The sequence below is a fragment of the Lolium rigidum genome, chromosome 2, assembly GCF_022539505.1.
Source record: "Lolium rigidum isolate FL_2022 chromosome 2, APGP_CSIRO_Lrig_0.1, whole genome shotgun sequence".
NCBI lineage: Eukaryota > Viridiplantae > Streptophyta > Magnoliopsida > Poales > Poaceae > Lolium > Lolium rigidum.
The window spans coordinates 56,036,023-56,051,462 of NC_061509.1; the positions used below are offsets into that span (position 1 = coordinate 56,036,023).

Consider the following 15,440-nt stretch of genomic DNA (forward strand, 5'->3'; position numbering starts at 1 on the left):
AGGAAGTGTCCTTACTTGTTCGTGGTCCAGTGCATGTCAAAAGTCTATTCACACACTAGTAGTAAAGTTGTCTTCTTTTTTCTTTCCAGAAGCAAAAGGACACGCTTAATCCTGGACAAGTTTGGTTAGCACCTGTCGAGCTTTCAAAAGAGTTTTGATGTTGGAACCATATGGTTGGTGCTTGCATCTGTGCCTCACGGACCGATCGATCAAAAAGTTGTGTAATTATATATGAATTTTAAACAAAACTTGATAAGAGTGAGCATTAAAATTAAACTATACTCCCTCCTTCTATTCTGAAATAGTCTACATTCTAGCTCCAAAATTTGTTCTAAAATACTCTATATTCTAGTTTTTAGTCATCAACAACACTGAAAACGAGGTGATTTTGCTCTCTTTATTAGACATTGTTATTTTCAATGTAGCTTGGATTAGTTGTTCACGTATGTAATAGTACTATTGGTACTTGTATAAATGCAACACTAATTTATCTCATTTTTTTTTCTAGAATGTAAAATAAATCAGAACGAAGGGAGCATTGCATCTTCTTCCTATTGGTACTTGTATAAAAAGCTGGTACTCCCTCCGGCCCTAATACTTGGCACATATTTAGGCAAAATGTAGGCTAAAATATGTTTAGACCCTCTAAACACGTGACAAATATTCAGAGGTTAAACCCGTGAAGTATTTAGAGTCATTGTAGATTCAACCGTACCGATTACCATCCATGATACTTCATCTGTTTATAAATAAAAGGCCACTATAAAAATAATTTTTTTTATCTACAAGGCCACTAACACTATTCGAGAAAAAATGATTAAACTTGTACCTAGTAGCATGGTGCTAGTTAATGTGAATGTTTCATGTATCCATAGAGAAAAATACACCGTGATATATATGTTTAATTAGCACAGAAAACGAGAGAGTTTCCGCATGATTAGTCATGATATTTATTAGTTGAAGTTATTTAACAGTAATCGGAATGGATCCGAAACGGAACTTACGTATAGAGAAGAAACAGGCATCCAAAGGGTGAAAATAAAATAATCATGGAAAGGGTGATCCACTTCTACATTTTCGCCCAGCAGAGTATTATATAGGGTATTGTGCTCCAATTTTATTGGTCCTGATCCTCGATGATTTACCTTGTACTTGGAGAGTCCTCCGCAATCATCATTCAATAGTAGGGAAATAAATCAACACAGGATGCCATGCATGTGCAATAGTCCCTGGACGTTTGGCTTCCATCTTTCCCAGCAATTACTAGGAAAATCAATCAGCACCGGACCATGTGTGATACACACTAATTTCATGCCTTAATTATTTGCCCGGCCACCTGCCACGTTAACAATAGGCGACCCTTTGCAACTTGACCGTTAAAGAGAATCAAAAATTTCACCATGGATGTAATTTTCTCGAAACCTCAAAACCATGCAAATATTCTCGAAAATGCACAGTAGTTCGCATGGTGAAAGTAGCACAGAATGTTTCCTTTTCTTGGAACAATCGTAATATTGTTTCCATCATGGAAGAAAAGAAAGATGGAAAAGCATCCAAGGCGACAAATCCAGCAGCATCATTTTAGTTACTACTATTGGAAGCAAACTTGGGACAGACTGGATCGCTTCGTAGTAGTTATTTAGAGACATTGAGAGATTTATGGAAGAGTGATTTAGGGCAGACAACAATCACTAGTAAGTGCTACCGAGAGAGTCCAGGGTCAATTAGCAGGGAAATCAATCAGCACAGGGCAATGCATGAGGCACATTAATCTCCTTCCTTGATTGTATTAACCATAAGAGGCGGGATCAGCTTCCTTGAAATATGGCTGCTGGAAGCAGCTAGCGATTATTAGGAGGGAAACTCAGTAATATTTGGAAGCTATTGCTATTAGGATGGGATTCGTAAAAGTCAATCAGTAATCATGCCCGATTTAACGTATCAGTGGTTTCGTTTGGCACGCCAGCGATCTGTGTGCTCCCCAATGTGAGCCATCCATTCCTCCTTCCCTCTCATCATCTCCCTCATGCCCATCGATTGAAAAAAAAAAGGGCGGGAGATGAAAAGAGTGGTGCAAAATTTCTAGTAAAACCTCTAACCTTGACCTCTTGCCGCGTCTACAAATACTAGGGGAAGGGCACTAGTGCGTCGTGTGTGACTTTTTTTTTTTTTTTTTTTTGAGAAACACAGTACAAACGCAGACGCTCACATATGTTGGCTTATGTATTTATATCTAGATAACATGTAGTGCTTGTTGTACATACAATGTGTATGTTGGCTTATGTATTTAGAATTTTAGATCCAGATTTTGAGTTTGTAAACATATGATGTATGTTGGCTTGTTATTGCACTTGCGATTTATATCCCTAATGTTACATATAACATGTATGCACGTGTATAAACTCAGTCCATCCTCTTAAAAAAACTCAGTCCCTAATGATAATTTTTATGTGTGTGGTCATAACCATTTTATAATTGATATAAACATTTTATGTTTATCTCACAACGGAGCAAAATACTCGAAATCATCAAAACCATTTGCCGATGGAAACAATTTCTTAGCTGAACCGCGGTGCAGTTTCCATGGTGAAATTAGAAGAGAACTTTTCCTTATGTATTTTGATTTGAGCAATCCAAATACTATTTCCATCATGGAAAAAACCAAGTAGAAAAATCATTGATGGCGATACAAAACCAATCCGGCAACATTAATTTAGTTACTATTGAAAACAAACATGGAACGAATGATCGTTTTGCTAGTAGTTCCCTAAAGATATGGAGAACAATGTGTAGTCTGGCGTCAAATATACTGTAGTAGGGAAATAAATCAGCATCGGATCAGGCGTGATCCACACTAATTTCTTACCTTAATTGCTTACCCGGCCACCTGCCACATTAGCGACACGCGGCTCTTTGCATCTTGACGGTCAAAATAAATAAAATTTTCACCATGGATGTAATTTTCTTGAAACCTCAAAACCAATCTCTGATGGAAACAACCTCTTAGCAGAAAATGCGCCGCAGTTCGCATGGTGGAAGTAGGAGAGAATTGTTCCTTGTGTGTTTAATTTGAACAATCCAAATATTTTTTTCAATCATGGAAAAAAATAAAGCAATAAAATCATTCATGGCCACAAACCAGTAGCATCGTTTTTACTCAGTACTAGTAGTTACTATTGGTAACAAGCATGGGACAGACTGGATCGTTTAGAGCTATGAATAGATTTGTGGAAGAAGCATTTAGGGGCAGCCAACAATCAAGTATACTATACTCCCTCTATACAGATTTATTAGGCTTGGAATGGCCACTGATAGGGCGAGAGAATCACACTTGTAATCTCCCCAAAATCTTGGCAGTAATTGCTAGCAGTAATTCTCTCTATGAGCCATCTGCGTGGACCAGAAACATTCACGCCGAGGCATGTATTGGCCATGCAAGATACTAGTACTATTCACGGTAGAAGCATGCAGGAGAGGGCTCGAGACATTTAAGCCAAGCTCACCGAAGGAGGGAGCCATGCAACGCTAATTAACCGGGGCATTAAGTGCTAGCCTAATGAATCGGCGGAATCTAGATTTTGTTAGAGGCCCAATAGACCAGTACAGAGGGAGTAGCGAGAGTCTGGGTCAATTAGCACCGAACCATGCATGAGCCACATTAACTTTCTGTCTTATTTGGGGGATCTGTTTCCGCAAATGACATCTACTGGAAACAGCTCAAGATTAGGAGGAAAGATTGTGGAAGCTATTATTAGGAGATGGACCATCATGCTTGATTTAAGGAGATGTTTCAGCTGAGAGGCCACGCCAGCGATCCGCGTGCTCCGCACATGTGAGCCGTCCATCCCTCTCTCCAGGTGTCTATGGATGGAAAACAGAAGGAGTGACGGGAAATGAAAAAAAGTGGCGCAAAATTTGAACGAAAACTTCCGCTCTTTTAGTCTATAAATATAGAGAGGGGTGGAGCTAACGCGTGCGTCGTGTGTGACGACTTAGACTTTGACTCTTGCTCGGAGAGGAGAGGAGAGGAGAGGAGAGGAGAGGAGAGGAGAGGAGAGGAGAGCGATGGGTGCGCCTGGTGCTTCGACAAAGCCACCTCTCTACAGAGGAAGATGCATGGGTCGGCAATGCAAAATCTTGTGTAGGTACGTATTTCCTCTGCTCCGATACGGCCGGCCCGATGAGTGAATCTTGATCATGTCTTGAGTTGTTCGATCAGTTCTAAATGTTTACGGAATCAGTTAACAGGAATCTGTTCATAGATCTTGTTTGGAAGGGTGGGCGGCCTTGCAGCGATCGGTCGACGCGGGGCGTAGCGCGGGAACGTACGTCCAGGTCCAGGCCGCGCTAGATCTATCTTGTGGCGTGTGGGGACGACCAGTTCAGACCGATCGACGAAGCAGGAAGGCCAGGTACGTTCTCTTCTTTTTTTATTGGTCTTGGTTCCTGAGTTAATACGCATTCACGAAGAAGTCAGCACAGTTCCTACGCACCCGGTCAAATGGATTTCTGAACCGGCCACCTGGGTCTCTGAGGTAACTGAACCTCAGGGCATCTGTAATCTCGTTTGTTGTTATATTTTCCGGATATCTGCAAGGCAGGAAGCAAAAAAATATCAGCTGTAGTTATATTTCCAGATATCCGCAAGGCTGGAAGCAAAAAATGATCGACGTGTGGAGAAGAGTGCGGTTTAAGGCTGAAAAAGAAGGCCAATCATTTGAGTACGAAAAATGAAAAACAGTATACCAATGAAAAATATGATGAATCATGTCATAGCAGAAACTATAATTTCTACAATTATATTTAGACACAAGCATCTGCATAAACAGAATACATCCCTGTTGATCTCACTGCTAGACTAGAGAAAATGCAAACAAATTACAGATGGCACTTTGCACTGGAATAATAATATGTAACAGCGTACAAATGGGTAAACAATGGAATGGCACATAAATGTCCATCAAGGAATGCGGCACTTGGTTCACGTGCCGGTCATGATCATCAAACAGAAAAGAAGACCAATAATCTTGGCTCACGTGCGTGGTCATCAAAACCATGTGAAATTGTTCATATCAGTCATCATTAAGATAGCGGCAACTGCAGCCAGAGTCTCCATAGAATATATTACATATAAATTTAGCAAATAAAGCAGCTACTAGAAGTAGAACCCTGCCCAACAGGACTGTCAACAAAATGCAACTTTGTCTAGTCCTCAGAGAGCATACTCCTACACCTGAAACCAGTGCCTACTGCAACACAACACAATAGGGCCTAGTCTTCAGGGAAGGCCTCAAAAGGATCATCAACTGACAAATCTGATCCCGCTTGGAGGCTCCAAGAACCACCTCCTATAGGATAGCAACTCATCTTCAATTGCACTTTGCAGTCCTTGCTAGCCCAATTAGTAGAATAAAGAGCCCCCACTCTGGCAACCACCACTTGCCTCTCGGTGTACGTTAGGCCATTTTTCATCACGATGAACATCCTTTCCAGCTTCGGCGCATTCTCCGCGATAAACATGAGGAAATCGAACTCGTTATGATCCCCTTGTACCTCATGGAAAGCCGAGTCTTGAGGTGTGATTGGACACACTCAATAGAACTTGTCTTCCGCCGAGATCTTCGACTAAGGTTGTTGCTAGTGGGATCGCGAAGTACCGGAGACTGCAATTGAAATCCATAAACGGTTCAGCTACACATAGTGGAGATTATGCAGCAGTAATCTTATGCAATATAGTGATGATGATCTGAATGTCAATGAAAGGGTTACGTGATGGTGTTACCTCGACAATCAGCGTCTCAACCCTAGGAAAGCATTTGAGGAAGCTGGGAAGCATCTTGACTTCACTGCGGAGTCCAAATTGCAGTTGGACAGCCAACATCTGGACGCTTGACACAGTGGTGTGTGTGCTCGCCTTTGTTTCAGCCTTCGACGCACAAAAAGAGCACAAATCAATCACACTCAAAATTGGTATCATTTTTTTTCTAAAATTCGGCGAAGGTTATTTGCTCGGCCACCAAACCATCTTGCCATGTAGCGATTATACGGTGATCGACTCGGTACTTGGCCTTTTACTCGATTCGTCTATTTAGAATAGCGGATCAACATATATCACTCTGTCCCATAATATAATATGTTAACATCTTATATTATGGGACGGAGGGAGTAGTTTTTTTAGGTGCGCACAACTTATTTTGAACTATCCAATTTATACGATCCTCAGGTATGGCTAGATGATGAACTTATGTGAGCCAATTTTGACGGAGGGAGTAATAAAATATGCAACTTTCTATAAAATGATGAAAATGCTATATATAGAATGACCAGATGGTGAACCTACCCTTGATCAATCAACGGCTAAGATATATATGTAGAATCAAAAAAATAAAAACGATTATACTATTTGGATGTATACTGGAGGTTTATAAGTAAAACACACATTAGCTTGGTCCTCCTATCATGAAAAGTGAGGCCACCTCATGAAAAAATGGGTAACTGTATAGCAATGATGCAAATTTTCAACTGAACAGAAGTAGTGATGAAGGATCAGAACTTGAGCAAAATTATTATAATATATCATGTGATGGTAAATCGGGATGAGGAAGGTGACTTATAAATGCAAATCAGCACTATGCCTTATAAATGTGAAGTTAAAAGTTCACAACATATACTATTTAGATGTAAACTAGCACTATGCCTTTAACGCTAGGATGGAACATGAAAGTTGTATATATTATTAGTCTCTGAAAGATACATTACTAACGTTACCATATCAAATACAAACATAAAATATGATTAAATTTAAAGCACAAAATTTATAGAATTTTGGAATCTAAAAATTAGAAACCAATAGCATTAAAATGAAGTTCAAGAAAATAAATATCTGGAATCAAAATCCCCAAATAATTTAAAAATTCTTCAGATAATTCAGTGGTACCAAAGAAACTATCAATACACAAAATAGGATAAACTATTCCTTTGTCCACTCGAACTTTTCTGACTTTTTCATTAAGCTGTAAAAGGGCAAAGCTTTCTCTCCTAGCTTGGCGATGAATCTACTGAGGGCTGCTAAACGTCCTGCCAACTGCTTTACTTGGTGCAGATTCTTTGGCGGCTCCATGTCGAGAATAGCATTGATCTTCAAAGGGTTGGCTTCAATCCCTCTAGCTGAGATGAAGTACCCGAGTACTTGTCCCCCTGGCACTCCGAAGAAACATTTTTTGGGGTTCAGCTTGATTTTATACTTGTCTAGGTTATCAAAAGTTTCCCGCAGATCATCGATGAGAGTGGCGGCATGCTTCGTCTTCACCACGATATCGTCGATGTAGACTTCAATGTTCGTCCTAATCTGCTCTCCAAGGCAAGCCTGCATGCAACGTTGATAAGTTGCTCCTGCGTTTTTCAACCCGAAGGTCATGACGTTGTAACAAAAAACGCCGTGTGGGGTGATGAACGTGGTTAGCTCCTGGTCTTCTTTCTTCAGTTTGATCTGATTATACCCGGAGTATGCATCAAGGAAGGAGAGGCGATCGCATCCGGCTGTCGAGTCGACTATCTGATCGATACGAGGCAGCAGGAAGTGGTCTTTCGGACAGTGTTTATTAAGGCTGGTGTAATCGATACACATGCGCAGAGCGGTGGTGTCCTTTTTGGGCACCATGACAGGGTTGGCCACCCACTCAGCTTCCTTGAGGTCCCGAATGAATCCTGCTTTACGGAGTCGACTGATTTCTTCGCCAATTGCTCTCCTCTTCGGTTCGGAAAATCGGCGCATTGACTGCTGCACTGATTTGGCTGTCGGGTCAACATTAAGGGCATGCTCAGCGAGTTCCCTGGGGATACCTGGCATGTCGGATGGTTCCCATGCAAATATCTCCCAGCGCTCACGGAGGAACTCGATGAGCGCGCCTTCCTATGCGCCAGTAAGGTCAGCTGACGTATTGACCGTTTTCTTCGGGTCAGTGGGGTGCACCTGCAGCTTCTTGGCTTCCTTTGCAACGTCAAACTCGTCGTATCTTACGTTTCGATTATCGGCCGGTGGTTGCGTATGATCTGTAACGGTATCGATCGCGTTGAGTTCTTCCTTGGCTCCGAACTTCGAGGCGATCTTCTGGAACTCCCTGTCGCAGTTGTCCGATCGAGCAAAGCTTCCATGAACGGTTATTGGGGTCCCGTTGTTGCACGGCATCTTCAGTTTCAGGTACGCATAATGAGGTGCGGCCATGAATTTGGCAAACGCGGGCCTGCCGAGGATGGCGTGATACTGAGACTCCCAGTCGACTACTTCGAACTCGATCTTCTCTTTCCTGAAATTGCTGGGCGTGCCGAAGACTACATCCAATGATGTTTTACCAAGAGAATAAGCGGGTCGAGTCGGTATAATGCCGTGGAACCCTGTATCAGACTCTTTTAGCATATCGACTGTTAGACCCATTGCTCTCATTGTGCTGGCGAATAGTAGGTTCAAGCCACTTCCTCCATCCATGAATACTTTACTCATATTGTACCCTCCAATCTGTGCTTCAAGTACAAGGGCCGCGTGGCCGGGCCTTGGAACAACTTTCGGATGATCCGCTCTGTTGAAGGTGATACTCTGATCTAACCAGTCGATGAAATCGGGTGTATCAACCATGGCGACTTCCGCATATTTTACTTCTCGGGAGAACTTCTTGATTTCTCTCTTTGAAAAGCTGGTTTTATGGATCATGTTGACTTGCCCGCATGGTTCCGGGAACACCTCGGTTGGTACATGCTCGTCTCCTCCTGCTGGTACGTATGGTTCCGGTACATATGGTTCTGGTGGATAACTGTAGGACCCCGCCCTTCTCTCCATTGCGTGAACTCTTGACATGGCCTCAGCACTGAGGTCATCGCAGAACTGCCGAATTTCCAGAAAATGTCGACAGTTCCTTAACAGGTGACTGGATTTCTCTCGACCGTCCTTTGGATCAATGTAGGAGTGAAGGTAGCATGGTGCGCTCCGTAGCCGATAGGTATGGTGAACGGGTGCGACCCCTGATTGACGATGTGTCGTGGCATCCTTGTTCGAACTGACGAAGGTGAGCTGTTGTTCGTCCTTCCTCCACGCGGTGCGAGCCCCTTCGTCTTTTCCTCTGTCCTGCCATGACGTCGAAACTTCCTCGGTTGCTCTCTTGTATGCTCCTAGGTGGAATTTTTAGGGTTGCTGTTGGAGGAACGCCTTCCGAAGCCGCGACTTTCAGGTCGGATGCGCCGGCCCTAGGGAGGCGAAGAAAGCCTCCGGAGTCGATGATGAAGTGGACACCACCGAAAGTAGCATCCATGTCGCGAGATGATCCCACAGGGATCGGGTGAAGTGCTTCATGGTGCGGTACGAACTCGAAGGACCCGCATCGGATTGAATCTCTTGGTTCTGCTGGCGTCGGTGATTCGAGTAAGAACGCCGCGGACGTGACTGGTACTGCCGATGACTTGCCTGGTGCCGACAGGCTTCCACGAACGGTGCCAATTGTCGAGGGTACTCCTCGGCAATGCCCTCCGATTGGGGCTTAGGGTTGACGGAATCCTGCAAGCTGACACGAGACATCGGTTCACATACAAGCGGGGAGAGCGATTTACCCAGGTTCGGGGCCCTCGATGAGGTAAAACCCTTACGTCCTGCCTGTCTGTTCTTGATTATGAAGATATTGGGTTACAATGGGATGCCGAATAGTTCGGCTGAGAAGTCGTCGAGAGGCTAAGTGCTGCGGCGACCTAGCTCTGGACTTTTGGTGGCTAAGGCTGCTAAGATTGATTGTATCCCTCGGCAGCCCCTCTCCTGGCCTTTATATAGGAGGCCAGGTCTCAAGAGGTCTAACCGAGTACGTCTAGGTTTATAGTAGCTTTAGATCTAATCTTTCCTTGTTCGGCCGCCTCTTTGTCTTGCCCGTCAAGGAATCTTCTGGTGCGCCATCCAAGTAGCCCGTCTTGCCTCCAAGTGCCTTCATGGGCCTCCAACTAGACTATACGGGATAGGGCAATGTCGGTTACCCGAAGGGTAATGCCCACGTCAGAGGCGGTGGTGGAGGCGGCGACGCAGTGGCAGAGAGGTGGGGAGAGCGAATTTGGGATGGGGGTAGGGGAGTGTGCTGGGACGCCGACATCTGGCCCAGTTGCTCTTTTACTTCCGCCGGAGCCCCCACCCCCCCCCCCCCCACTCGTTGGGTTTGGCTACGATCGCCGGCGGAAAAACGGCCCAATCCGGCGAAAATTTGGCTCTTGGGGGGGGGGGGGGAGGGAGTGGGAGAAAAAGGCATCCGGCGATAAAAAAAGGTTCCAGAGGGCCTCTCCGGGGAGCGAGTGGAGATGCTCTAACAGCTAGCGGGATTGTTACGTACAAGGCCCAACCCTAGGCCCAAAGCGGTCTTGGCAGCTTTCTTACTGTGATTGTAACATTTAAATGAACTGACTTGACGATTGGGTTTCAAGTGGGCTTGTGAATCAGCACAACATTGGTCAGTCCCATTAGCATGAAGTGGCATGCACCATTCTGCCGGACTGGACTTGTCATTTGAATAGTTGCCATTTCTTCATCAGGATGCAATGTCTGTTTTACCTTCTCAATATCCTTACCCATTCAGGAAGAAGTCAGCACAGTTCCTACGCACCCAGTCAAATGGATTTCTGAACCGGCCACCTGGGTCTCTGAGGTAACTGAACCTCAGGGCATCTGTAATCTCGTTTGTTGTTATATTTTCCGGATATCTGCAAGGCAGGAAGCAAAAAAAATCAGCTGTAGTTATATTTCCAGATATCCGCAAGGCTGGAAGCAAAAAATGATCGACGTGTGGAGAAGAGTGCGGTTTAAGGCTGAAAAAGAAGGCCAATCATTTGAGTACGAAAAATGAAAAACAGTATACCAATGAAAAATATGATGAATCATGTCATAGCAGAAACTATAATCTCTACAATTATATTTAGACACAAGCATCTGCATAAACAGAATACATCCCTGTTGATCTCACTGCTAGACTAGAGAAAATGCAAACAAATTACAGATGGCACTTTGCACTGGAATAATAATATGTAACAGCGTACAAATGGGTAAACAATGGAATGGCACATAAATGTCCATCAAGGAATGCGGCACGTGACCACGTGCCGGTCATGATCATCAAACAGAAAAGAAGACCAATAATCTTGGCTCACGTGCGTGGTCATCGAAACCATGTGAAATTGTTCATATCAGTCATCATTAAGATAGCGGCAACTGCAGCCAGAGTCTCCATAGAATATATTACATATAAATTTAGCAAATAAAGCAGCTACTAGAAGTAGAACCCTGCCCAACAGGACTGTCAACAAAATGCAACTTTGTCTAGTCCTCAGAGAGCATACTCCTACACCTGAAACCAGTGCCTACTGCAACACAACACAATAGGGCCTAGTCTTCAGGAAAGGCCTCAAAAGGATCATCAACTGACAAATCTGATCCCGCTTGGAGGCTCCAAGAACCACCTCCTATAGGATAGCAACTCATCTTCAATTGCACTTTGCAGTCCTTGCTAGCCCAATTAGTAGAATAAAGAGCCCCCACTCTGGCAACCACCACTTGCCTCTCGGTGTACTGTTAGGCCATTTTTCATCACGATGAACATCCTTTCCAGCTTCGGCGCATTCTCCGCGATAAACATGAGGAAATCGAACTCGTTATGATCCCCTTGTACCTCATGGAAAGCCGAGTCTTGAGGTGTGATTGGACACACTCAATAGAACTTGTCTTCCGCCGGATCTTCGACTAAGGTTGCTCGCTAGTGGGGTCGCGAAGTACCGGAGACTGCAATTGAAATCCATAAACAGTTCAGCTACACATAGTGGAGATTATGCAGCGATAATCTTATGCAATATAGTGATGATGATCTGAATGTCAATGAAAGGGTTATGTGATGGTGTTACCTCGACAATCAGCGTCTCAACCCTAGGAAAGCATTTGAGGAAGCTGGGAAGCATCTTGACTTCACTGCGGAGTCCAAATTGCAGTTGGACAGCCAACATCTGGACGCTTGACACAGTGGTGTGTGTGCTCGCCTTTGTTTCAGCCTTCGACGCACAAAAAGAGCACAAATCAATCACACTCAAAATTGGTATCATTTTTTTTCTAAAATTCGGCGAAGGTTATTTGCTCGGCCACCTGACCATCCTGCCATGTAGCGATTATACGGTGATCGACTCGGTACTTGGCCTTTTACTTGATTCGTCTATTTAGAATAGCGGATCAACATATATCACTCTGTCCCATAATATAATATGTTAACTTCTTATATTATGGGACGGAGGGAGTAGTTTTTTAGGTGCGCGCAACTTATTTTGAACTATCCAATTTATACGATCCTCAGGTATGGCTAGATGATGAACTTATGTGAGCCAATTTTGACGGAGGGAGTAATAAAATATGCAACTTTCTATAAAATGATGAAAATGCTATATATAGAATGACCAGATGGTGAACCTACCCTTGATCAATCAACGGCTAAGATATATATGTAGAATCAAAAAAATAAAAACGATTATACTATTTGGATGTATACTGGAGGTTTATAAGTAAAACACACATTAGCTTGGTCCTCCTATCATGAAAAGTGAGGCCACCTCATGAAAAAATGGGTAACTGTATAGCAATGATGCAAATTTTCAACTGAACAGAAGTAGTGATGAAGGATCAGAACTTGAGCAAAATTATTATAATATATCATGTGATGGTAAATCGGGATGAGGAAGGTGACTTATAAATGCAAATCAGCACTATGCCTTATAAATGTGAAGTTAAAAGTTCACAACATATACTATTTAGATGTAAACTAGCACTATGCCTTTAACGCTAGGATGGAACATGAAAGTTGTATATATTATTAGTCTCTGAAAGATACATTACTAACGTTACCATATCAAATACAAACATAAAATATGATTAAATTTAAAGCACAAAATTTATAGAATTTTGGAATCTAAAAAATTAGAAACCAATAGCATTAAAATGAAGTTCAAGAAAATAAATATCTGGAATCAAAATCCCCAAATAATTTAAAAATTCTTCAGATAATTCAGTGGTACCAAAGAAACTATCAATACACAAAATAGGATAAACTATTCCTTAGTATTGCATAGGCAGATAACGTATGTTACTTTCGAGGACAGGTGTATTTAGGTCTTTTGACTTCGAGCACTCCATAAAAATTGGTAAAGAAGCAGTATAAAAACCCTAGTTACCTCCAAGGTACTAGGAAACTTTTCATTTACAGAACGAATAAGCATCCAAATATTAAAGAATATATGATCTGTACAACTTAGCAACTATATTGTGAATCATGTAGAAAACAAGATAAGTCACCTGGTATTTAAGAAAAAACATAAGGGAATCCATAATATATTGAAAGCTGTAACTAAATCCATTTCAAAGATATGCATCTTTCTATAAAACGATGTAAAATGCTATAAATAGAATGACCAGATGGTAAACTTACTCTTGATCAATCAACAGCTAAGATATATATGTAGAATCAAAACGATTATACTATTTGGATGTATAGTAGACATTTAAAAGTAAAAACACATTAGTTTGGTCCTAGTATCATGAAAAGTGAGGTCACATAATGAAAAAAATGGGTAACTGTATATCAATGATGCAAATTTTCAACTGAGCGGAAGGAGTGATGAAAGATCAGAAGTTGAGCAAAATTATTATAGTCTATAGCATGTAATGGTAATGGGGATGAGGAAGCTGACTTATAAATGCAAATCAGCAAAAAATGCATGTCAAATTGGAGATGATAAGTTTGAACCATCAAATCCATATCATCCAAAGGCAAAAGTACGACTAGCAAATGTTCTAAATCCTAAACAGGGAGCATGCATGCTCATCTTATACTCGGCCCATTAACTGATTTTTTCCCTAAGCAATTGCCTGGAACTTTGGCTTATCCTGTTAATTACTTGTCTTTGCTAATCTTACTCGTGCCACACCTACTACGACTACTAGAGTGAGTAAACTGAGTTTTATAACATTGTTGCCTGTAAGCATTTAACTCAAATGCTGCGCACGAACTAGACCTTGTTCTGTCCATGTATCATAAAATGAAATTCGATCTGAGGATGTATGCACAATTGCAACAAGGGGCGTTGCTCATACCTTGATGATGGTGTTACCGATCTGCAGCATATGCACCCCTGGCTCCAGGTATCCCAGCACACGCAGCTTGGGGGCATGGCCAATCTTGACGCTAATTTTGACGTGCCGCTCATTCCAATTTCTCCAGAGGAAGAAGCGCTCCAGGCTTGGGGAGTCCAGCACGGCGACCTCCTCCAGGCTGGACAAGCAGAACTGCGCGCACCGTAGGCTGTGGTTGGTGAGCCGAGCGCGCAATGGGGTGAGGCTTCCGAAGAGCGAGAGGATCTCCAGCACGGGGCTGACGGCGAGCACGAAGTCGAGGTCTTTGTCCTCCATGACGACACAGCCAAGGGCGAGCTGGTGGAGGTTGGGAAAGGCGACGCCGCGCGGGAGCGCGGTGGTGTCCGGGAACGCCCAGGCGCCGATGTAGAGGCGGCAGAGGGAGGCGCAGCTGAAGAGCGAGGGAGGGAGGCGCAGGCCGCGCACGGACCAGGGGCGGTTGACGACGACGAGCTCGTCGACGCCCTTGGTGGCGAGGAGCTGGAACCAGCGCGCGAGCAGGCGGCGGTCGGCGGTGTTCATGAAGCTGCAGGTGAGGCTGGCGAAGGGGAAGGGCCCGGGATGTGACTCGAGGGCGGCGGAGACGGCGCTGGTGACGGCGCGCGATGCGGCGCCTGCGCGGGCGGGCCGACGCTCGCCGTCACCCCCGCGGAGGAGGTGGGTGTCGACGAGGACGAGCGGGGCGGAGCGCCAGAGGTGTCGCCAGCGTGAGGATAGCACGGTGGTGCGCGCGCCGTCCTTGGCGGGGAGGAGGGAGACCACGCAGAGGAGGATATCGTCGGGGAGGCGGCTGACGTGGTCGTTCTTGTCGTCGTCGGCGGCGGCGGCGGCGCAGAAGAGGGAAGGGGATGTGGAGACGGGCGGCTTGGGGAGGAAGGCGTAGAGGAACATGAGGCGCGCTTCGTCTTCAGTGCTCCGCGTCTCCGGTGCCAGCCCGTGCTGCATCGTCGGAGGGATTGAGGCCATGGCGATTGAGGCGGCCGCACAGCACGCGGAGGATGAAGGGGAGAAGGAGGGTTTGGGCCTTTGGCTTTGGGGCGACTATGGACGGGGAAAGGCATAGAATTTAGTCTCGGAATTGAATTGGACTGAAATTCTAAATTAAGATGGAAAGAAAATAGTTTCCATTTTAATTCTGTTGTTTGCGTGTATATGGTATTTGTTCTTGGCATTAAAGGGTGGCACCAATTTCAATTCATGTTCGGATGTGCAAACCGAAATGTGTGTTTGACACATGAACACCAGTGCCTCTAGTTTT

At 44.1% G+C, this 15,440-nt stretch overlaps 1 pseudogene; it reads right to left on the reverse strand.

Annotated features, from left to right (window-relative positions):
* Positions 1–5,271: 5,271 nt before the first annotated feature.
* LOC124689761 lies at positions 5,272–15,148 on the reverse strand (annotated as a pseudogene).
* Positions 15,149–15,440: the final 292 nt, after the last annotated feature.